Source organism: Rhinolophus sinicus, chromosome 4 (genome assembly GCF_057876585.1).
Source record: "Rhinolophus sinicus isolate RSI-liver-muscle chromosome 4, RSI-T2T, whole genome shotgun sequence".
NCBI classification, from domain to species: domain Eukaryota; kingdom Metazoa; phylum Chordata; class Mammalia; order Chiroptera; family Rhinolophidae; genus Rhinolophus; species Rhinolophus sinicus.
Window position 1 is genome coordinate 42,707,584 of NC_142504.1, and position 24,586 is coordinate 42,732,169.

The following is a 24,586-nucleotide window of genomic DNA, read 5'->3' on the forward strand; positions in this document are numbered from 1 at the left end:
CACCTTCCTTACCAAATTATTGAGAAGTGGGTATACTTAAATTTCAAATGTTTTTCAGTTTCTTTAAACATTCTCAATGTTTCCAGTAGTAAATTTATCAGGTATTATTATTATTATTATTGTTACTATTTTTAACATCTTGCCTAGAGCAAGCCTTTAAATATTACAAACATTTTGACAAGAGTTTATTTCACTGTGTGAGATTTAGAGAAAAAATAAAAAGCAGCAACTCTTACTCCAGGACAAATGGTGAATGGCTTATAATATTATTCTTCACTCTGGTATTATTGGATTATTTTTCATATTATCAACGTTGATGTTTTCCCTTCACTCCTAAACAGAGTGACCTCATTCTTTTTGTTTCTGTACTTGTTCATGTAATGTTTAGGATTAGCTTTATGAGAAAAAGCCCTATTGAAATTTTTATTTTAATGGCATTGAATTTATGAATCAGACTGAAGAGAATTAGCATCTGTATCATCCATAAACCTAGAGGATTTATTCTTGTATTCCGAATTTCATTAAGTCCTTCAATAACATTTTGTATTTTTCTCCATAAAATTTAGCATTTTTTACATTATATGTATGACATTCCTAGACAACTTGAATTTTGCTACTAAATATTCATTTTCCAATTGTTCTTCAGGATTATAGTGGAAACTATTGATTTTTACATCTTGATCTTGAAAACAGTAACTTTGCTAACTCCTCATATTGATTCCAATAATTTCTAGATGATCTTTTATTTTCTGTATGTTAATATTCATAAAATACCTGTAAAAAGATAGTCATTTCTTTTTAATTATTATATTTTTTTATTCATATTATATGTCTTATTTTTCTGATGATTTCCAGAACAATGTTTACTTATAAGTGGTAGTTATAGGAGGCATCCTTGTCTGGTCATGAATTTAAAGTTATTCTTTAAATGTTTTAAATGAGAATGGTGTTTGTTGTAGGGTTATGGTAGACCATCCTCATTAAGTAACAAAAGTTTTCTTTATTCCTTGTTTGTTAAGAGTGTTTATCAGGACTTTGATACTGAATTTTATAATATTTTTTTGCTTTCTGCTTAGAAATTAGATAGTTTCTTCTTCTTTCAAAAATACATCTATTAAAGTTCCGAGTTACTTTAATACATTTTCTAGTATTATACCATCCTTGTGTTTCTGGCATATAACTTACCCCATATAAGGTAGTTTTCAATACAGAGTGCTATATTCAGTTTGCTACTATTTTAATTTAATTTTAGGATTCTAATCCTGATTGTTTCCTCCCCCACCCACCTTTGCTGACTAAAGCTCAAGGTGGTTTGTTCACTCTTTTTTTTTTTTTTTTTTTTCTTTTTTTAAACACATGAGCTCATCTGTAAAAGAGCTTTACATGTTTACAGATTTGGACAGTGTTGAGCTATTGTACATTCAAAGAGGTTCACCTTTTGACTGCCAGGCGTCCCTAGGGCATCACTGGCCTCGGGACAATTTCTATGTTAATTTCATGGCTCAGCTATTCTTGAACTAAATTAGTTCCTTCTCTCTTTCTCTTTCTCTGCCCCTATCATTTTATTTTAGCTGTAAACTAAAAGGATTATGCCTAATTATTTTACTCTGTACACAAAACTGATCTAAAAGCAAACTCTCTTTTGATAAAATTTCACCCTCCTTTGGTTTTCATGTCAGTCTTTTCCTATTAGAATGTGATTTTCTCCATGTTACTGTTACTGTTAATTAAGTTCTTATCTCTAGTGGATTGCACAGTGCATATAGTGAGTGCTCAAGAAATATTTCTGGAATGAAACCTGAACTCTGTCTACCAATTTCAAGAGACTGGGTGCTTTGTTAAGACTTAAAACATCAAGAAACAATATAGATTCATTTGTTCCAAAACATTTTATTTACTGTCTGCTGTATGCCAAGTAGTGTGGGTACCCTTGTCCTGATTTGTACGCATTTATTTTTATCCTACCCTTTTTCTAAAGAAACAAAACACATTATGTTGAGTATGTGTTAGGTACTAGGAAGGTACAAATAATAACTTAAATCTTATGAAAAGCCTGTGAAATAGATATCATTATTACCTCCATTTTACAGACGAAGACATTAAGTCCAAATAAGTAATTTACCCAAGATAATCCAGCTGGTAACTGGATGAGTCATGATATCAACACACAAGCCACCTAACTTTAGTGTGGATTCTTCACCACTATGCTACCTTGCCACTGCTTGTCACCCCATCTGAGAAGCTCTTACTATCTTCCCTCAGCTCTTTTATGCTCTATGCTGTATAGAAACTGTGCTGCTCATTTTAAGTATCAGTGTTTGATACTTAATGGATATATTGAAAATGAACGAACAAATGAATAAATGATTAGTTCAGAACAGCTGCACTGCCATAGGGAACCCCATTTTCTTAAGACAGTGTCAAAGAAGGGGAAAATTCACATATTTGAGGACAAACTTTTCACGCTAAGCCACCCTTTCCCCTTGCCTTTTAAACAGTGTATATATATATATATTTTTTTTTTTTCTCTTTTTTTTTTTTTCCCCTGAGTAATAATTTACTTCAGAGGTAATATGTTTTTGGTTAAATGACATTTTAGTTGAATATTCCTTATAATGTTCAGTTTCTTCTTAGTTATTAGAAATATTCCTAAAATAGAAGGCTCAATAAAGTACTATCTCATAGAATTAAAATTACTTTGAAGTGCTTTTTGTTTATACACATAATGTACTTACTAACTGAAGAATTAAATTTAATAAAATAAAAATTAAAATAATTATTTGACTTCATCAAACTTACTAGCTATTATCATATTGACCACATTTCTTATTTATTTGCACATTGGAATATCAACATTTAAAATGAAAGTTGACACCTTTTTTGAGGTTTCTAAAGTATCCATGATTTTTCAGCTTTTTATCAAAAGTAAAATAGTGTTTAGTTTTACATATTTTTTTCCCTAACCAGTGAAACTTAAGTTACTCTTTTAGTTTGGTATTTCAACAAATTTAAATTGACTATGATGCTTTAAATGTGGCATACCAAAACCAGTGTTTAAAAATATGGTCAAAGTTCTATAACAATTGGTAGATAACATTAATCACAGAAATCTGGTTGAGAGTACAAAATATATTCCTCTCGACAAATGACCTGAAGATGTTTTGGAAGTGGATCTACATGTTTATGCTTGCAACTTTTTAAAGAGTTTTTCAATTTTATTTTTAAAGCATTTTTGTTTGTTTGTTTGTTTAATGTAAACAGAATTTGCATATTTTAAGCACTCAAAAAATATTCTGTCTTCTCGTATTTATTTTAGCATTTCCAGATAGTGGTTACTGTGAGAAACAGAGGGAACCTGTCTCTGGAGTCATGCACTGGCACCATCACCATAAACATCAGAGATGTGAATGATGAGAGTCCTGTTCTTACGTAAGCAATGAGTGATCTAAATATTTCAAAGCTAAGATTTAACCACTGAAACTTTTTTTACAACCGGGTAAATACAGCGCTTTGCTATTAGTTATTTCCATTGCCAATGTTCTTAACAAATATTCAAAGTGACCTAGGAAAAACCTCTATGTACGCTATAGTTTTTTACATACAGTGGAAGTGAACCTCAGTTATATTTTGTGCTTGAAACTACAGAAGAGTGCCCTCTTTTTTTGATGGGATGAGAATTTTAAACAATTCTGTTTTTTCTGCTGTTTCTCTTTAATAAGTAAAATGTTGTACAAAATGCACACTGATACAGTCATATTGCAAAATCAGTGTTGCTATTTGAAAAATTGGGGCAATAAGTACTTACTGATATAAAAATATTTCCAAACACATATGAAAAATGTGATTGCAACAATGTTTGTAGCATTTTGTTGTCTAGATTAAAGTGTAATTTACTAGTTGGTAGAAGGGCTATAGAAAGGGTATAGATAGGAGGAAACTTTTATCTTCACTTTATAATACAAAAACATTCTCGACTATATGTAGCCATTTGTAAAGAAAATTTTCTTTTAAAGGCCAAGGGCTTGAAACTGTTACAAAATATGTATCACGTAAAATTTAAAATACTTGTTGTGTGACATAGATGAAAAGAGACATTTGTTTATACTAAGTGATAAAAAATCCCTTTTGTCCTACAGATACATACCAGATGCACCTATTAATATTTATGAAAATCTGCCTGTTGGAACAGAGCTCGTCAAGTTGACAGCAACTGATAGAGACATAGGGGATTCGGTACATTATGAATTTATAGGTACACAAAAAGAATTTTCAATAAATGAAGGTAAAATAATTTTTGTATTGTTAATCATTTCATAAAATATAATAAAGTATGTTGTTCACTAGTTGAAAATAAGCCTGATTATCATTATACTAGGATAAAAGCAGCTTTAAAATATTTAGCATATTTTATATGAGGTAAAAGTGATCATTCCTTCCTTCTCAGAAGTATGGAAACAGTCTGTACAATGTGTCTGTTCCAGGGGACGCCCAAACAATTCAGACCCACAGCAGGGTTCCCTGGGATGTTATTGTATGGTTTGTCTTTAAAAAGTGGATTTTCCCATGGAAACTAGTCACAAAAATTGAATATTTATTCTATATGATACGTTCTCATAAGCAGTTTGCATACATAATAACTTCTTTGGGATTTTACTATCCTAATTCTCATCTAACATATGATGCCTGCAGAGGACTTCTAATTTACACAGGCTTATGCAGCGAATTTGCATGACAGTACCTGTGCTTGAATTCAGTGTGCTTGATTATAATACCTGTAACTCTGACTACATTCTGTATGACCAAAAGTTAGGAGCCCACGCCTTAACGACCTAGACATAAAGCAACAGGAGGGGAAAACAAACAAACATTTCTCCTCTTTTTAAGAGGTGATGTACATATGCACACATGAAAAGAGCAGGATTAAACACACACTGTCTATCATGTCAAGAGAAAGAGCCCCACTCAGGAAGTAGAATCTGAGAGAGGTGAGGAAGGTGATCTATGGAGGGAAGAACCTATGGCAAGTCAGAGCTTAAGCAAAGAGACAAGGGTGCCCAGGACAGTAGTGAGGAGAAGGGAGTAGCAGCAGAAATAGAAGATTAGCTACATATAGGGGGATTCATAAAACAACTATTTTAAAAATAAATGAATGCTAGTTTCTCCTGTCAGACATGCAAGGTACAAATACAGAAAATGAAAAAAAAACTGGAATGAACAATATGAGCGTGAATTAAAATTGAAGGTATTAGCATAAACTTAAGTTTTTGATTATATGTATGTGTGCAGGAGGATGTGTCTGTGAAACACAAAATTAGTTTCTGTAGTTATATCTACTGGCTGGAGGATATCTAGAGGATGACAACAGAATAGCAATGAGCACAACGAGTGCCCGGACACTGACTTCTAAATACCATTTGCCCTGTAAGAGCTCCTTAAATAAATGGCTCTTTTTGTGGTAACAGGAGTTAAAAATACAATATAAGCTTGACATATCTTGTGACAGAAAGCAGGAAGTTATTCAAAGAGTGATGAGGGTATGTTAAGAAGACATAGAAATCAGCTTGAATTGGCTGTCTCTAGCCAATTCAAGGGCAGTTGGAAAATCAAAATGAATATCAATAGTTGCAGATTATAACCCATGATACAAAATAGTACACCATGAGTCCAGAGAGATAGAAATACATACATAAATTATTAGTTTGATGGGAAACATGATGTTTACATATTTTCATAATACCTTATCACAAAATACTAATTAATTACAAAGAATAAAATTTCACTGTGAAGTGGAAAAAACTGGAAGACATTATCTGAATCAAGGAATTAAAGTGGACATCACCAGTATCCAGACAAATTGATAGCATGCAAAAAGAATATAGTATAACTTCTGTGATATGTAATCCCAAACTACATAAATCAAATCTTATTGTGAACAAATATTAGGCACATCAGATTGGAGGAGAATTCTCCAAAATTGCCAGCTTTTCATCTTCAAAATGGTCATAAAACTTTAGGGGAGGTTGAAGGACTTTCCAGTATAAGGAGACTTAGGAAACCTGACAATGTGTGATTCTGAACTAGGTCATTTTGCTATAAAAATATTATTGAAACTATTGGTGAACCTTGAAAGGGGGTCTCAGTATTAGATGTATCGGTGTTAACTTCTGGGTTGTGTTGTTTTTATTGTGGTAATATTGGAAAATATACATTAAAGATATTTGGAGATGCTAGACATCAGGTCAGGAACCTGTTCTCAAATGGCTCAGGAAAATAATTTTTCCACATGTTTACAATTATTTAAAACATTTAATAACTATAAAGACTGATAAATAGAAATGAATAAAGACCAAAAATATGATAGACATTGAATGTAGGCAGAGAGGAGGCAATACTTTAAATCATATTTTTAAAAATCCTGAATAAGCAAACAAAAGCAATGGGGCATAACAAATACTAAAAAGCATCTCTGAAGAAAATGTTCTTAATATAAAAAATGATTTGAGGCTACATATTAAAAAAGGCAACCTAGGATTCTGGAAAACCAATATATGGCTGATGTCTGGAGACATATTCTAGTAAACTATTATATATTAACAACAACAAAAAGTGAGCCGTTTGGCAAAAAATTTAACTCATTTATATAAGAGTGGTAATCAAATTTTAAACAGACTTTTTTATAACACTTTTTCCTCAAGATAATGGAGTAACATATTTAGGAAACTCAAGGACATAGAATGTGACTTAAATTTATACACAAGGAAATTAACTCATAGATAAAGAAAACAGGTAAATTTTTAGGAACATGAAAGCACTTAGAATATATTGTTCCTGAGTTCTTCGTAAGGAATTCACTAGAGAATGCACTACAGAAAACCAAAGTAAATGGAGAGGTATCAGTATAAGAAATAATGGTGAGAATTAAATATATATTTACAACTAAAACTAATGTTTTTAAAGGACAGAGTGTATTACACATGAGGCTACATGCTCTGCAAATATAGATAAGTTATTTAAAAAGTAATTCAATTAAAATATTACCAATTTTTAATTGTATTGACTTTTGTTGTTGTTTTTGGTTTTTTTTTGCATATAACTCCCCTACAGGAGCCTCACCTGCTTGGAGCTGGAGGAAAAGAAAGTATTTATAGTAGTAAAAATAAATTGGAACAGAAGAGCAGTGAGGAGAAGCTAATCCCTGTAGATATTAAAACACATTGCAATGCCTCTGAATGGCAAATGGTGTGATACCAACAAATGATTGTACAGATAGATCTATCAAATAGAATATAAAATCTTGATAAAAGTTCCAAATAATCATGCAAATGTAGTATTCAGTGAAGGTACAGAAAAGATTGACATTTTAATAAATGATATAATAACTGGATAGTATTAGGAAAAATAAAACAGTTTTCATACTGTATACCAGAAAAAAATAAAAATAAATAAGATTATTTTTAAAAATACAACCATACATATAACAGAAGAAAATATGAATGAATTTCTTTATAAACTTAGGAGTAGGGAAAACTTCTATAACTATAACTCGAAATTCAGAAACCACATGTTTATGAATTGATGAATGTGACATAATCATTATATCATCATCATCATCATCATCATCGTCATCGTCATCATCATCACAATCACAACAGCAATTTTGTGGCAGATAAACAAAGTGACCCGATGCAAAGTAAAAATACAAATGAGAAATTGGAAAAATATCTGCATATTAGAAGAAATAAAGGCAACAATCACATATGAAAATAGACTGAAGATAAGAATCAACAATTTAGAGGAGTTGCAAATGACTCTCAACCATAAGAAAAGATGCTCAATCTTGCTCATAATAAAATTGAAAATGAAAATAATGCTATATGATCAAATGTTTTAAACAATCACAAACATGTGGGAACATTCTTTATTCCTGAACCATTTGAGAATAAGTTCCTGACCTAATGTCCATCATCTCCAAACCTTTAATGTACATCAAGCTACATAGATCAGAAAATATTTCATAGGAGGTTCATGGTGAATGGGAGTGGCAGATACACAGTGGAGCCAAAGCTGAGAGCTGAAAAGTGAGCATGAGAAATCAAGGCAGAGAAGATTGGGCTGGCTATGGGGGAGAGGGGAGAGAAAGGTGTGCTGGCAAATGAAATGTAAGTGGAAAGGCTGCTTCTGACCTATGATATTAGCAAAAATTCATGTTTGACAATATCTTCTGTTGGTGAGGCTGTAGGAAAACAGATCTCATAGACTGCTGGTGAGAATGAAAAATACTATGACCCTCACTGAGAAAAATCTGGCAGAATATAGAAAAATTGCATATACATTTACATTTTAACTCTAATCCCATCTTACAAAATATCTCAAATACACTGGCAAAAATATAAAAAGATATATGCACATGATATTCATTGTAACATTATTTAATAGCAAGATTGAAAATATACATACACCTAGGCAATGGAATAATACGTATCTAGAAAAATAAATGAGGTACCTCTCCATACTATTATGTAATGATTTCCAAAATATATTGGGGGAAATGTGGAGAAAAGTGTGCATAGTGTGTTACCATTTAATTTTATTATTAAATGTATTGTGTAATGATCCATAGTATTATGTAATGATCTCCAAAATATATTGGGGGGAAATGTGGAGAAAAGTATGCATAGTGTGGTACCATTTAATTAATTAAAGAAGAAACACAAAAGTTTGTAACAAATTTTTTAAAAGTTTTGGAGAACCTCATAGAGTAAGGCGAGTTAAGTGGTATTAACCAATTACAAAGTATGAACTTTACTTGGACGATGACTTGAAAAGCAACAAAACTTCATAAAACAATTCAAGAAATTTGATCATTACTGGATATACAACTATGCTAGGGAATTAATGTGATGTTTTTAGGTATGTAATTATATCATTGTTATATTTTAAAAGAAGAGTGATTTGCCTTTAAGAATAGATAAGAAAAGGCTCCCACCTCTGCCCCCAGGATGGTCCGGGGGTCCAGAGGTCCGGGCACCGCCTGAATGGTGGCTCCACGGGACCTGTGGACCTGACAGGGCCACAGCCCAGACCATAGAGGACCGCGTCATGAGGCAGCTGCCTTACTGCGGTCGCAGTCAGGTGGTACAGCGCTTTGGCCACGCCTCCAAGGAGCTAGGCATCCCAACAGCTAATTTTGCTGAACAAGTAGTAGATAATCTTCCAGCTGATGTATCCACTGACATTTATTATGGTTGGGCCAGTGCTGGAAGTGGAGATGTCCATAAGTTGGTGGTGAGCATAGGATGGAACCCGTACTACAAGAATACAAAGAAGTCCATGGAGACTCACACCATGCATACCTTCAAAGAGGACTTCTATGGGGAAATCTCCAACGTGGCCATCGTTGGCTACCTCAGATCAGAAAAGAACTTTGATTCTTTAGAGTCACTTATTTCAGCAATTCAAGGTGATATTGAGGAAGCTGAGAAACAACTAGATTTGCCAGAGCGTTTGAAACTCGAAGACAACTTCTTCCAGGGTCCTAAGAGTAATACAATAAATGGCCACTGATGAAAAATCACCTTATTTATTCATTCACTGTTTTCTACTATTTTACTGCTCATAACTATGCAGTTTCATCTTGGTTATATTTTAAAAATCAAACATTTTCCTACAGCTGTGAATTAGTTTATAAACAGTACAATGTAGTTACCTTATTATACTTCAACTGTTCAATTAAACCCATCATGGTACACTAATAGAAAGATTCATTTAAAAATCAAGATTCTTTTTATGTAATATGTTGATTAAAATTTACCACTAGAAAGGTCTTATGTATCTTGTAATGGAAATGAAATGTATATAGCTATGGGTAAAAAAGCAAGTCACTAGTTTGAGATGAAAACAATTCTCATGGTAAAGTACTAGTAGGTATGTACTTGTACAGCATGTGCTGATAAACAGAGAAAGCTTACAAAAGTAAATGCATTAAATAGAGGTTTGATAGTGTATATAAACCTAAGGGGGGAAATTCATACTTTGTATTTTTGATATTTTGTGTATTAATAGATCACAAACATGAAAACTTGTTAAATTTTCATTAGTCATTTCCTTTAGGAGATCAAATCATTGTGTTGTGTTCATTTTTGTTATAGCTGCCTTAGTTCTAATTGGTTTAGACTCTATATGCCTATTTATTTTTTTGGTCTGTCTTTTAAAACATTAAAATTAGTGTTTTTCGGATAAAAAAAGAATAGGTAAGAAAATAATTACAAATAAAATATGTTTGGGATTTTCTTTAAAACAATTCAGGAAGGGGATTAAGTATGTGATGCTATAGATGAAACAAAATTAGCCATGTATTGTAATCATTGAAATTAGTGATGTGTACATGGTGGTTTATTGTATTATTCTCTTGGATTTGTACATGTAAATGTTTTAGATAAAATTGTTTTATTCAGGAAAGTATATGTCCCATCCTAAGAAGAGTATATAGTTGGTTTTCAACTGCAAGAAACTATACCATTAAAATAACATAATTTTAAAAGTGGATGGAATGGTAAAGATATTAAGAATTTCTCTCATTGCCATCACTCCACTTTTGTTGCCCCACCCCAGATACACATGTTCAATCAGCCAGAATATATGTCTATGAATTCTACCTGCTAAATAGAAACTAAAATCCTCTCTTTCCATCACTTTTGGAATTAAATCTCTCGCCCAGTCTTCAGTATTGCAATTTACTTTTCTCAAAATGCTCTGCTCTTGCATGTATTTTTTCCCTTCCATTGCTGTTCTAGCTGCCTGGAGTGCCCATCTCATTTCTTCCTCTTCTTTGGCTTCCCTTTGCCATACTCCCTCCTTGCAACCTCCACTCCACCCCAATCTTCTCTGCCTTGATTTTGTATGCTCATTTTTCAACACTGAACCCAGGCTTTATGGTGCACCCCTCACCCCTGCCCCCCATGACCCTCCTATGAAATATTTTCTGATCTATGCCATTTAGGAGGTTTCTTTCTTCCCTGTCACTAACCATTCCCTACAGATCCTCATTGATGGCTAGATTATGAGCTTCATCAGGCCAGCCACTGTCATGTGTGCTGTATAATTTATTCCTAGCACTATTTTATCCATGTAATTATTTGAATTCATAATGTATTCATCTTGTGAATGTTGAGCTAATTTGCATTTGTCTACCTTTTAGACTCAGGAGAAGTCACAATCACCTATCCTTTGGATTATGAAGATGCAGCCACCCCCCATTCTTGGATCCTAAATTTTAGAGTTTATGACAATGGAAGAGTGCATTCCACAACTGGAACCCTAACAGTGATTCTACAAGATATTAATGACAATCCACCTCATTGCACTCAGGATATTTACATGTAAGTTTCATAGCCAATGTGTCCTTCGATTTTGGCATAGAGAAAAAAAGAGAAAAATAAATGGGCAACCAACCTACCATTTCTGGAATGAAGAGTAAGCCCCTGCTATATTCCTTCCTTAACTATATTCTAAACAATTTGCAGCTTTTCTTTTTTTTTCTCCCTGATGCAATTGGATGTGCTTTATTTTGTCTCAAAACACTATAAAAATGAAAGTTAGAAAGGACCCCAAAGGATGATTTTTGTCTAAGCCCTTGCTTTCAGTGGCCTGACAGCTATCACATTATTAAAAGTTATATATTTGTAAATATAGCAAAATTATTCATTATTTTTTATTGATATTAAAGACAGCTTCAAAGACACATGCAAACTTACATTCCTTGGTGTGTTTTTTTAATCACATAGAGATTTAAAAATGCAGATTGTTATTAGTATTATATAAATGGGGTATCAAATCTGTAAGATTTCATTTACTTAAAAAGTTTGCATAGCTAATTAGTAGTGAACGAGATCCTAAAACCTAAATTCCCTGATCTTTAGTACATTTTTCTCTACAGACTACCCGAATGCTCAGAGAATTCTTAACCTAGCCTGGGAGTATTCTGATAACAAACTCTTCTTTGGTATTCTAGTTATATCTCGTTCCAACAGTGTATGCAACACTCCATTCCTGAAGAAAACCATAGAAATGCGTGCTTTATATCATTGGGCAACAGAACAACCTAGATGGAGCTAAAATCAACTACGTGGAATAGAACTTTGATAGTCCCGCAAGTTGAGCAATGACAGCTCCAGCTTAATCAGAATTTTCACTTGCACAGCAAATGTTTTATACAATGCCATAAAAGTGTTTTTGGTAGTCTACTCTTGAATAACTTAACTCCCACTTGAAACAATATTTTATGACTATTATTGCAAGCATACATTTGATCACTTTGTGGTTACAAAACATAGTCCAAAATCCACATATAGAAACACTGCCATTGCTCTGTTGCACTTCAAAAATTGACTTTTAGTTTGCAATCTTTTTGCCAGAGATAATGTTTTACTAAAAAAACCAAGAGGTAGAAATAATAAACATTAATTCTCTAGCCACTCCAATTGTAGTTGGCTCTCCCTTTCTATTTCAGCTAGTAGTCTACAGATTCTTATTGGAGGAATATTAGAAGTTCGGTTTTTAGAACATTATTTTTGTTAACAAATTAGACAATTCACATTTTATTCCACTATTTTTTTCAATCTTATGGTATTTTAAGTAATTAAAATGGGAAATATTTTAAAATAAAAAATAATTACAATCATAACTGTCTTTATTGGTCAGGAAACTTAACACTAATTGCTATAACAAAAAATAAAATTAAAAAAATATCAGTGGCTAAACCCAATAAGCATTTCTCTGTCCCTTATGCAAAGACAATGAAGGTTGGTTGGCTCTACTGAGTGGCACTCCTCTATACTGTGACTGAGGGGACTCAGTTTATTGGATCCTCTCACTTTGCCATATTGCTGCCTTGTGCTTTCAACCACATGTAGAGATCAGAGAGAGCAAGCATATATGGTAGGTGCCCCAAATATTTAATTTCCTTGCCTAGACTGATTCGTATCTTTGCACTTACATTTCATTTGCCACCACTCACTTTTCTCCTCTTCCCCTCATTAGCCAGCTGTGAAATTTGTAGGGAAACTGGGATATAGAGAGGGTGCCCCCCAAAAATGTATACACATTTTAAAAAAGTAAAAAAAAAAAACTGTATTAACTGTAATACTCAATATACACTGATAACAAAAGAAGAATACAAGTCACATTTGACTTCTGCAAATACAAGAGGTGCTCAAAGTGGTTACCATCTGTGTCCAGACACTTCCGATTATAGCGAACTACTGCTTGAGCATAGATAACATCTCTTTAAATGTGTAAACATTTTTTTTGGCACCCCTGGTTTAGAGAGGCAAATGAATATTGGTTAAAATTAACAGTCGCCACTATTAAGTAGATTTAATAGACAATCAGTAGTAAGACAACTGTAGCTTGAGCTATGCATGGAGATCAATCCATTAATTCAAGTCTAATATTAATTTAAGAAACTTCCTATCAATAAGACAATTTTCAATACCAAGAAAACAAAGAAAATTATACTATACAGGAAGGCAAGATGTCAAGGGTTATTCTTTTTTCTAGCCTGTATCTTTTAAATTGTCATTTAACCTCTCTAGTTTTCACTTTATTTATAAAATGGGGTAAATAATAACTTATGTGCATAAAAGCAAAAGAATGGAGTAAGTAATTTTACATCACTTTCAGCTCTTACATTTACAGATAAAAATTGTTATTTGAGGTACAAACTGCCATTTTTCCTATCATAATATATGTGTTTCTTATTACATTTGCTGCTTCTCAATCCAATATAACCATAACTCATTTTCCTTAGGCCTTAGCAAGAATGCCAAACAATTTCTTATCTTTCAAAAATTTTCACCAACACTTTAATTTTATTATTGGCAGAAGTGGCTATTTAAAATATGAACACATTTTATTATTATTATTATTATTATTATTATTATTATTTTGGCTTTGAAAAATATTTTTTTCTTCATAGTACAATTTTTTTATTAGTTTCAGGTGAACAAAACAATGTAGTAGACATTTCACACCTCACCAAGTGACAACCTTCCTCCTCCAATTGATTACCCCTCTGACATCATCTATAGCTGTTACAATTCTATTGACACTATTGCCTATGCTGTACTCCATATCCCATGACTATACATATAGATTCAGATTTTAAAACATATTTAAAATTTTTATCATCTGCATAAATCTAGATTAACATGCTATACCACCTTTTTCTCATTTTTACTCTTACCAGAATTGAACTTCGTGAAAACATCCCAGTTGAAACTCTTTTAGTCCCTCTAACTTGTACAGATAAAGATGGAACTGTTCCCAATAACAATATCACTTATCATTTGATTAAGGATGCTTTTGCGAATGAAACCTTCACCCTCATGAACAATGAACTGAAAGTAAGTAAAGTTGCTGTCTGACTGTGGCCCTGTGATTAAATTCAGATTAAAACAAAATTTTCATTATAATAAAATCTTCAATGAACTACCGTAGTTCAAATAACTGGTGGCAGGATGTGTTCTTGTATTTTTAACTGAACCTTAAAATGCCAATAAAATATCTTAATTTGGGATAAATGCTGGAATGCAATTTTGGTCTCAGGAACTGAACTAGGAAGGTTACAAATTTCTTAGAACAAATGGTTCCATGATAAAGTCCTGGCTATTCCTTTGGAATGTGTTGAAATTACTATAGTTGCCATTAATAAGTATATTAAATAACTATTGAACATTATTTAAAATATGATAAATGTGCATACTTTATTACTGCATCTTGGAATATACAATAGCTTAAATATCTTACCAATTCAATAAATATAAATTTTATTTTTAGTAATTTTTGAGATCAAAGTCATACTATATGTTGCTATATTCACATATTCTTAAATAGAGTAGGAAACGTTGGGTTAAGCATTGTGTTCAAACAGGATCTATGGCTACTGTCTGGATATTATTATGATAAAAAATTGTTCATCCAACTGACTGGCTAAGACAACAGACATGGATAAGTAAGATATACGAGTACATATGTAATAAGCAGTTTTTTAGACTTGAGTTGACACAATCCCTTACAAGTGGCCTCCTATCCAAGACCCAAGTTGCATTTCATAGAAACCTCTAACACCCTGACCATTCACTGCTTCACATTCTATTATATGATAGAGGCACACAGGGTCACTTTCACAACCTTGAAACACTGTACTCTTTCAGCTCTGGCTTTTAGTCGTACTGTTCATGTTCCACTGCTAGAAAATGCACCCTAGCTATTTTGTGCCCCCGTTACCTGAACACTTTTGCACAACCTTCATAACTTTGTTTAGACATTACTTCTTTTAGGAAGCCATCCTGATATTTCTTCTCCCTCCTATTTGGGTCAGGTGCTTCTTGTGTTTTCACAGCCTTTGTGTCTCTTCCACCATAGCATCTATCATATTTCTGTCTCCCCAGTTAGTCAGGGAAAGAAAAAAATCTGTTATTAAACTAGTGCTTGGCATATATTCAGTAGTTGTTAGATTTATGTTAATCAATGGGTAAGCTAATGAGCAATAAATGAACAGAATTAAACTGAAATAGTTTTATAAGACATTGACAGGATTTAGTTAACAATTTACTCCCAAATGAATCAATACCCCATTTTCACAATTCTTTGCAACTAAAATTTATTGTTAATGTGACCAGAATGTTAAAACATTTCCTCATAAACTATATACGTATGTTAATTTATATCCTGATAATGATGGAAAATAATAAAATATCAAAAAAATTAATTAGGACTATGAAGATCATGGCATTGTATAACATTTCTTTGAATCCTCCTGTTCAAGCAAATTTCAATACAAATAAAACAAGCACACAAAATGTATGAACAAACAACAAGAATGAATAGCTGTACTGGACCTGTTCTAATTTTGACAAAAGCCATAAAACTTGCCACACAAATTTCCTAGACGTAAAATCATTGAATCAAAGGACCGCATGATGACTTTTTCTATTTTTTCTGTAAATTATGATATACTGACCTCCTTTAAACTTACTGATATATGGTATAACCCATTTTCTTTAAAAAAAAAAATTATATTATTGGAATAAGAACAATAGTATTTTTCTCAAAAGGTGATTAAGTTCAGAAAGAGTTATTAAAATGCGAACATTCTTATCTTGCTACAAGAGCCAAAAAAGAGAAGCCAGTTTGTAGAAGAAAAGAAACTTACACAACATGAATGCTTAGTGAGTAAAGCCTTTAAGAGAACATAGAACACATTTTTGGCTTTTCAACAATGTTTGAGTTTTAAACTCATAAAAGGACACAGTTAAGATATTAATTAAAACAATAAAATTGAATTGTTTTTAGATAGTCATACGTTTGCATGTTTATTATACTAAGGGGAGAAAATAAGAGTCTTAACAGTCACTCAAAACTGGGATTTGTAATAAGCACCAAGAGGTTTATGTTCAAATAATGAATAAAGCTCTAATAGACTAGTAGATATCAGTAACTCTGAATTTATCTTAATTCACTGAGGAGGGACCTTCACCTCAGTACTTGGCGATAGCCATGTAGTTTTAATGTTGAACAATGAATTGCTATATAATAAATCCAAACTATTTTATATACTTAACTTCTTAATAAAATAATAAAAAAATAAATGTTGCTTTATGTTAGTATTGCTAATCATGTATTTTATTAAGTTATTTCTCTTTAATGATCATTGACCTGAAAAATCACTCCAATATATTTTTATTAGTCATTTCATTTTAATTACTATTTTATGATGTAATATTTGATATTTACAAGGTAACATGAGATATTTTTAAGTTATGACAGTAGCAATAAAATGAACCCTTGAACCCATCACCTCTCTTCAGAACTAGAACATTACTAACAGCTGTGCTACTACCCTTTCTCACCCCTCGGGTTGTCCTTCGAATGCAACCAATATCCTGAATTTTGTATTTGTTATTATTGTTTGGGGGATTTCATAGTTTTATCATCTATGTATATATTTCTGAATAATATTGTTGGTTTGCTTAGCTCTTGAGCTTTAAAAAAGTGGCATCATATCCTACCCTCAGTTTCCTGTGACTTAATTTTTTTAAATTTATGTTATGTCTCTAAGAGTCATCTATGTATGGTGAATATCTGTCTCTCTCTCTCTCTCTCTCTATCTATCTATCTATCTATCTATCTATCTATCCACCTACCTCGTTGTTGCAGTATTCCATTATATGCCTTCATATTCCATTGTGTGACTACGAAGTCAGACAATTAAGTTCAAAAACCCATTCTAGAAAAAGTGCTATATACTTCATTGCTGAATATCACTATGGCCAACTTCGAAGTACTCCCCTTGCGAAGCTATGCACTGACACCACCGCCTACTCCACCCATCAAAGCAATTTTGGAACTTTTCTGAAATGGTCACCAGAGCTGTTGTTTTACCCTTGATATCCTGAAGGTCATAAAAATGTCTTCTTTTCAATATTTCCTTTATCTTAGGATAAAGAAAGAAGTCATCTGTGAGTAGGGAGGGTGTTCCAATACAGTTATTTGTTTACTGGCTAAAAACTCCCTCACACACAGTGCCGTGTGAGCTGATGTGTTGTTGTGATGCAAGAGCCATAAATCGTTGGTGAAAAGTTCAGGTCATCTAACTTTTTCATGCAGCCTTTTCAGTACTTCCAAACAGTAAACTTGGTTAACTGTTTGTCCTGTTGGTACAAATCCATAATAAATAATCCCTCTGATATCAAAAAAAGGTTAGCAACATTGTTACAGCAAGTTCACAAATGTAATTGTCAGACCTGGTATAACCATTTTCCATTGATAGAGATTTAGATTTCCTCCTGAATTTTGTTTAAGGTTGTAATGAAAATTCTTCTGTGTTTTTCTTGGTGCCTACATGCAACACCTTACTAGGGCTTATACTTAAGAACAAAAGTGCCTTGTCATAGTGCATGTAAATGGTCAACTACATAAGGTACCATCATGCAACTCATAACAACATTTCGGTCAACGACAAACCACATATATTACAGTGATCCGATATTATAATGGAGTTGAAAAATTCCTATCACCCAGTGGCATCGTAGCCAACATACCATCACAATGCAATGCATTTACGGAGGTGTCTGTGGTGATACCGGTGTAAAGAAACCTACTGCATTGCCAGTAGTATAAAAGTATAGCACATACAATTACATACAGTACATAAGACTTCATAATTATAATAAATTAAAATAATACTGTTTATGAATTAAGTATACTATAGTTTTTATTATTTTTTAGAGTATACTCTTTTAATTATTAAAAAAATTGCTGTAAAAACAGGAGGCCATTGCTCTGACAACAGCCTTATACATCTAGTGTTTAAAGCATCTCTTGATTGCATCATTTTCTCTTGTGCTTGCCTTTAATCTCGTGTTTTGTTCATGTTCCCTAAGTGTAATGTAGTAAGTGTAGTGCCAAGTTATTTTCCAAAGTTGTTGTGTTGCATTACACTCTCACCAGGAATGTGCAAGCATTGTTCTTGATCAATATCCTCATTATGCAACCTGGTTCATACACATTGTAACATTCTTTTGCCTTATTAGTAACAAGGTATCACATCTTTTCATATATTCGCCAATTGTGTGAAAAAACATGAAATATTTATGTGTTCTTTGTGTAAAAAGCAGAAATGTGTATTTGCCCATTCTTCTTTTCTTTGTTTTCCCTATTGATTTGTATGATACATTCACATGTTGTGGAAAATATCTTACATTTTCCTGAAAATATTTTAACAAGTGGCCTTTCATATTTAAGTTTTCAAAACATAAGGGAACTAACTTTGTGATTTGGAGTAAAGGAGGAATACAGTTGATTTTTTTTTTTATCCTCTGTAATACCAACTCGCACAGTTTTATTTCTACGGTGACTTACAATGACTTCTCTGACATATATCAAATTTTTGTGTATGTTTCTGTCTGCCTCTAGTTATTGTTTTGCCGTAGTTGTTTTCAATGCTCAATTCATTTCTACTTTTTCCATATTATTTAAATGTAAATAGGATGAGAGAAGGTAAATTAACAGTAGCACTACCAGTGTTAATTATTAACTTCTTGACTAGTGTCTGATTCAGTGCCATCAGTGTTCTTTATGTTGCCTCTCTTTATCTACATTTAGAATATAGATTACAGAATTATAGGGTTGAAAACTACTTTAGAGATCACCTAATATTCTACTTCATTCACACAGAAACTATTTTTTCCCATTTGACTATTTACAATTCCCAATTTTTATAATCCTTGGTACATTGTAGAATTTTAAGAAAACCATGCTATTCACCAATGCTTTTCTGCAGCAACTTGTCCCCTAGTTGTCACACATAACTTCCCTCCCTAATAGGTGTTGGCTAATTTTAAGGAAAATAATTAATGTGCGTGTGGCCAAGGCAAAGAAAGAACCTCAAAAGAACGAGACAGCACGCAATCACATTCCTTCCACTCCTCTTGGATTGCCTCAGACCGATTCTAGTGATGGCCACCCTGAGGATTGTGTGATTATGCATGAGCTGTGAAGGGGGAGATCTTAACATCGCCCTTTGTATTTAACATTATGAAAGACCCTGAATGCATCATGCTTGCCCTGCAATCTTTCCCAGGAGAATAAAGTGAAAGAACAGAAATATGAGATGCCTTGACCTCTCTCACAGACTGGATCTCAAATTCTGTTTTTGAATGATTTCAAAGCCTGCAATTTAAAGCTTGCTTCTGAGAGATCATTTCTGCTAATACTAACTTGTACCTAACTCATATTTTTAAAATGCAAATAACTTCATGACAACTACTGTTACAAATCTTAAATACATAACAGAGCTGCTATTTATGAAGGGAAAGACAATCTATGGCAAATAAGTCAGTGTGGACAAATACATATCAAATACGTAACCCTAGTTTTGCTCATAGTATACTTTTATGAGGTAATAATTACAAAATGCCAGACTATACAGTAATATTATCTTAGTTTTTGCAATAAATTTATAGTTTATATATTATAAAACATTGCTCTCCAGTGTGGAAACCATTAGCTACATGGGCTTTTGAGCACCTGAAATGTGGCTTGCCTGAATTGTGATAGGCTGCAGGTGTGAAATGAGCAATGGATTTTAGAGAATTAGCATGAACAAACAAATGAAAACATCATCAATATTTTTTTGGTGCTGATTACATGTCCAAATGATAGTATTTTGGACATGTTTGATTAAGTAAAATATTTTATTAAAATTAATTTTACTTTTTTAATTTGCTTTTAAAAAATGTGACTAATAGAACTTTCAGTGCAATGTTGAAAAGGCGTAGTGATATGGGACACCCTTGCCTTTTACCTGGTCTTAGTGAGAAAGCGTTGAGTTTTTCACTATGAAGTGTAATGTTAGCTGTAGATTTTTTGTACTCGTAGACTATCTTTTTTGAGGATGTTCTCTTCTAGTCCTAGTTTACTGAGAGTTATTACCATGATCATGAATGGGTGTTGGATTTAGTCATATGCTTTTTCTGCATTTATTGATATAATCATGTGATTTTCCTTCTTTAGGCTGTTAATGTGATGTTCATGTCACTACTTGAAATGGTGAAATTTCATGTGTGGCTTGCATTTGTGGCTCACGTTACTACTGAATATACCTCTACTGAACTGTACTGTTATAGAATATTCTTTTTTTTTTTTTTTACCAAAGGTTTCAAAAGTCTTGGTTTTAGATTAATGTAGATGATAAAATACATGTTTAATTAAAAAACAATAACCATCAATGTAATATTTTTTTTTATTTGCAGATTGGACCTGCACATCTAGATTATGATAATGCTATTTTGGCAGGAATGAACTTCAAATATACATTGTTTGTGAAAGTGACTGATGAAGGAAGTCCTGTACTATCAAGTAAGATGTTATTTGAAATATTAAAATATTCTGAGTTATATAAAATAACAAGTAATTTTAAAAATTAGTTCTTAGAAATGTATCATATTTGCAAATGTTCTGATGATCTGTTATAATAAGGCATATAAATTATTGCTCTTATATTAATTCATTTGGTGCATATATACTAGTATTTTAAAAAAGAAAGTCCAAATAAAAACTGAAACATGAGTGAGAGAACTATGTAAAAATGTTATTTCAGTACATTGCAGCTATTTAAAGGCAATGTCAAAGTTGGACTTTTCTGAAATCTTTATCATTTAAAAGATATTTCAGATAATAATATATTTTGCATTAGAAAAAAAGCTAATATTCACATTATCATAGTAAATTGCACACCCTTCATACTTCTTTATTAAATTGTCATACTGAAGTATTTTAATCATATATAAATTAGCGAACAAGGTCTGCTCTTGGAAACTATGATCTTTAATTCCGAATAGTAACATTTATATATAAACACATTATAAAAGGCAGTTGTTTTGACAAGTATTCAAAATCAGTTAATAGAGTGCTTTAATCCTAAACTCATTTTCAAATACTCTATAATTGAAAAGGTAATAATTTAATAACAGAAGTTCACAATATATATTTGTATAATCTACACACTTAGAAGTTAATATATAATATTGCTGTTAACTGAAAAGGAAAAGAAATGTAAGAATTATAAAAGACACCTGATCATCTCAGCTACATACGTATGCACTTTTTTCTCCATAGCAGTTATTACAATCATCATAAGGGTGAGTCGCATAAATGAATTGAATCCAGTTGGAACTACATCAGCATTTACTTTCAATATATTTGAAAATACTCCAGTTGATACACTAGTTGGAAAAATTACATTTACAGATGCAGACTGGCCATTTGATAATATAAAATATACCATTGTTGGAGGCAACTTGGGATCACCTCCCAAATTTTACATTGAACCAGACACAGGTACTGTAAAAATGCTGATATCAAGTGGTAATAAAAATAATGAGCTCATATATATCTATTTGGAATTCATTTTATCGAGAAAGTGGTTATTAGAAAATCTTTAAAAACAACTTTCTCTTAAACTATATAATGTTCACATTGGTTTATTAGCTCTGTCCATAAATTCTTAGTTACTGCAGGAAAAGCTTTGATCTTTGCCAAAGAGATGTTCAGAAAGCCTATGAAGATGTATTTCTTCCATATACCTAAGACATCTGCCATGATTTTGCTGACAAATTACATGCTGGGAGTATGAATGTACTACCAAAGTTGATTTGTATTAGTTATATTCCATTTGTGATTACAGTGATGATTTCATTTACATTGTTTATAATTTAACATAAATTAAAGATATTTAGTTATCCCAGGATAACAGTTCACCTTTCATTTTTGTGTCAGGAATGATAAAGCTGTTGGATTCACTAGATAGGGAAACTGAGTCACAGTACAAGATAGCTGTGAGAATAACGGACTTGGACAATGACGTTGTTCCCGACCCCCTCCGACAGAGAAGTGGTACTGCTCAGGTGACAGTCAATGTTCTGGTAAGGATAACTCACTGTTTGTAATGCCCTATCCCTTAGAAAGCATATTCTTGGGAAATAAAAACAAGGGAAAACTGTGAATGGTTAAAATTCAGTGCCCTCAGCATGTACCAAATTCAGAGAGTAACATATTGGGTTCAAAAACATTGTAAATGTAACATACAGTGATAAAATTGTCATTATATAACAATTGATCTCTGTGATTTGTGAATCTGATCATCTCACAAATACGAACTTAGGTTAAGAGTGCTTGAAAATAGAAGCTATATTTAAGAAGTTGTTAGAAGAAGCATTCTGTTGTTACATACTTTTCCATAAACAAACAAACATATGTTCCAAAATTTTACGAGGTTACTGTTTGATACTCTTAAATCTATTTCTCTGCTCCTTTGGTTGTTCACTCCCTCCATGGAAATATATTTTTTAAATTAAAATGGTTACTAAAATTACATAGGTTTTAAGGGTACAATTCTATAATGCATCATATATAAATCACATTGTGTGCTCACCACCCAGAGTCAGTTCACCTTCCATCACCACATATTTGACCCCCTTTACCCTCTTCTACTATCCTCCCTCCCCCCTTACCCTCTGGTAACCACTAAACTGTTGTCTGTGTCTACGAGTTTTTGTTTCTTTATTTGTTTGTCTGTTCCTTTGTTGCTTTCAGTTTTACATCCCACATATTAAGAAATAGTTTAATATTTTCACTAGAGAAGAGTCTGAGAGATTAGCCATAGACGTTCATAAATATGATATATAGAAGCAAGAATTTCTACCTTATAAATATTTTGTAAAAAGTCAAAACAAAAATATATTTGACTTGGTTTGTTTAACCCTTACATCAATGCAATTGTGTACATGATCTAAGAGGAGACATACCACTTTATAGATAGTGCCAAACTTCCTTTATGTTATGATTTTGTGCTTTCTTGCTACTTGAGAGTAGTAAGAATTCCAACAGTGGATCCTATGAATCAGGCTATGACTTCTAATGAAAATGATTTAAAACCACAAACACTGTTTAGAGTCTATGCGTACTCCTACATGGTGAAGACTTTCATATGTGTTCTTGGTGAGCTAAAATCCTTAACCGTGCCCATGACTCAGTGTTTCAATCCCCACTATAGGCTCATTATGTCTGGAAAACATAATAAACCAGGCCAAAAATCTTTGTGGAGAGAAATTTAATGAAGTGACTTGAGTGGTTTCAACCATGACTCAGAGGATGTCATAAGCTAACGAACCTGCTGTCTTGAAACAAGCTTTCAATAATACACCCCAAGTGCACTCTAAGTTACATTATGAGTTTCAATAGATGTTCTCTGCATTTGCACTTTCATAACCAATCATTTCCATGTTCATTTTGTTTGTGAACTCCTATATTCAGATAGACATAGAACAAAAGATCATTGTTCTTCAGCCTTAAAAGCATTTACATTTCTTTCTCTTATGGGGCTAGAAGGACTTATTCAGGAATGAATACTTGATTTCTTGGGACTAAGTAAAAGGCTATACATTACCCACTGTAAGACAGGTGGGCTTAACTTTTGACTAAAACATTGTTGATGAATTCAAATACCTTTCCTCTAAAGATGCTTTCAACCAGAATTTGGGTGGAAAGTACCAATAATGTTTTATTCAGAAAAATAAAATAAGGACAAAATTCCCAAGTACAATATCATTTTTTGTTTATACTACACTTTGTTCCAGGAAAGACTGAAGCTCACATAAATGATAAATTCAATATAGCAATACTACTTAAGTGAGAAGTAGATGAATGAATCTAAATTTCATCTGTAAGAATGAATAAACAAGAAAAAGATATATTTTACAAAATAAAAAATGAATAAAGTTGTGGACTGAGTGTTTGTGTCCCACCAAACTCCTATGTGAAAGCCCTATACCCCAATGTAATGCTATTTGGAGATGGGCTCCTTTACAGGTAATTAGGATTAGGTGAGATCATGAGGATGAGGCCCTGGCTGATGTGATTAGTTTCCTTATAAGAAGAGACAGCAGAGAACCTGCCCTTTGTCCACCACATAAGGACACAGCAAGAATGCAGCAATCTGCAAGTCAGGAAGAGGGGTTCTCGCCAG

At 32.6% G+C, this 24,586-nt stretch overlaps 1 long non-coding RNA gene and 1 pseudogene across 1 annotated transcript in view; one reads left to right on the top strand and one right to left on the bottom strand.

Annotated features, from left to right (window-relative positions):
- LOC148758361 (uncharacterized) overlaps nucleotides 1–24,586 on the bottom strand; it is a 252,872-nt gene that overhangs the window by 80,078 nt on the left and 148,208 nt on the right. The gene's annotated exons all lie outside the window — the stretch shown is intronic.
- Nucleotides 9,100–9,564, top strand: LOC109455375 (riboflavin kinase pseudogene; annotated as a pseudogene).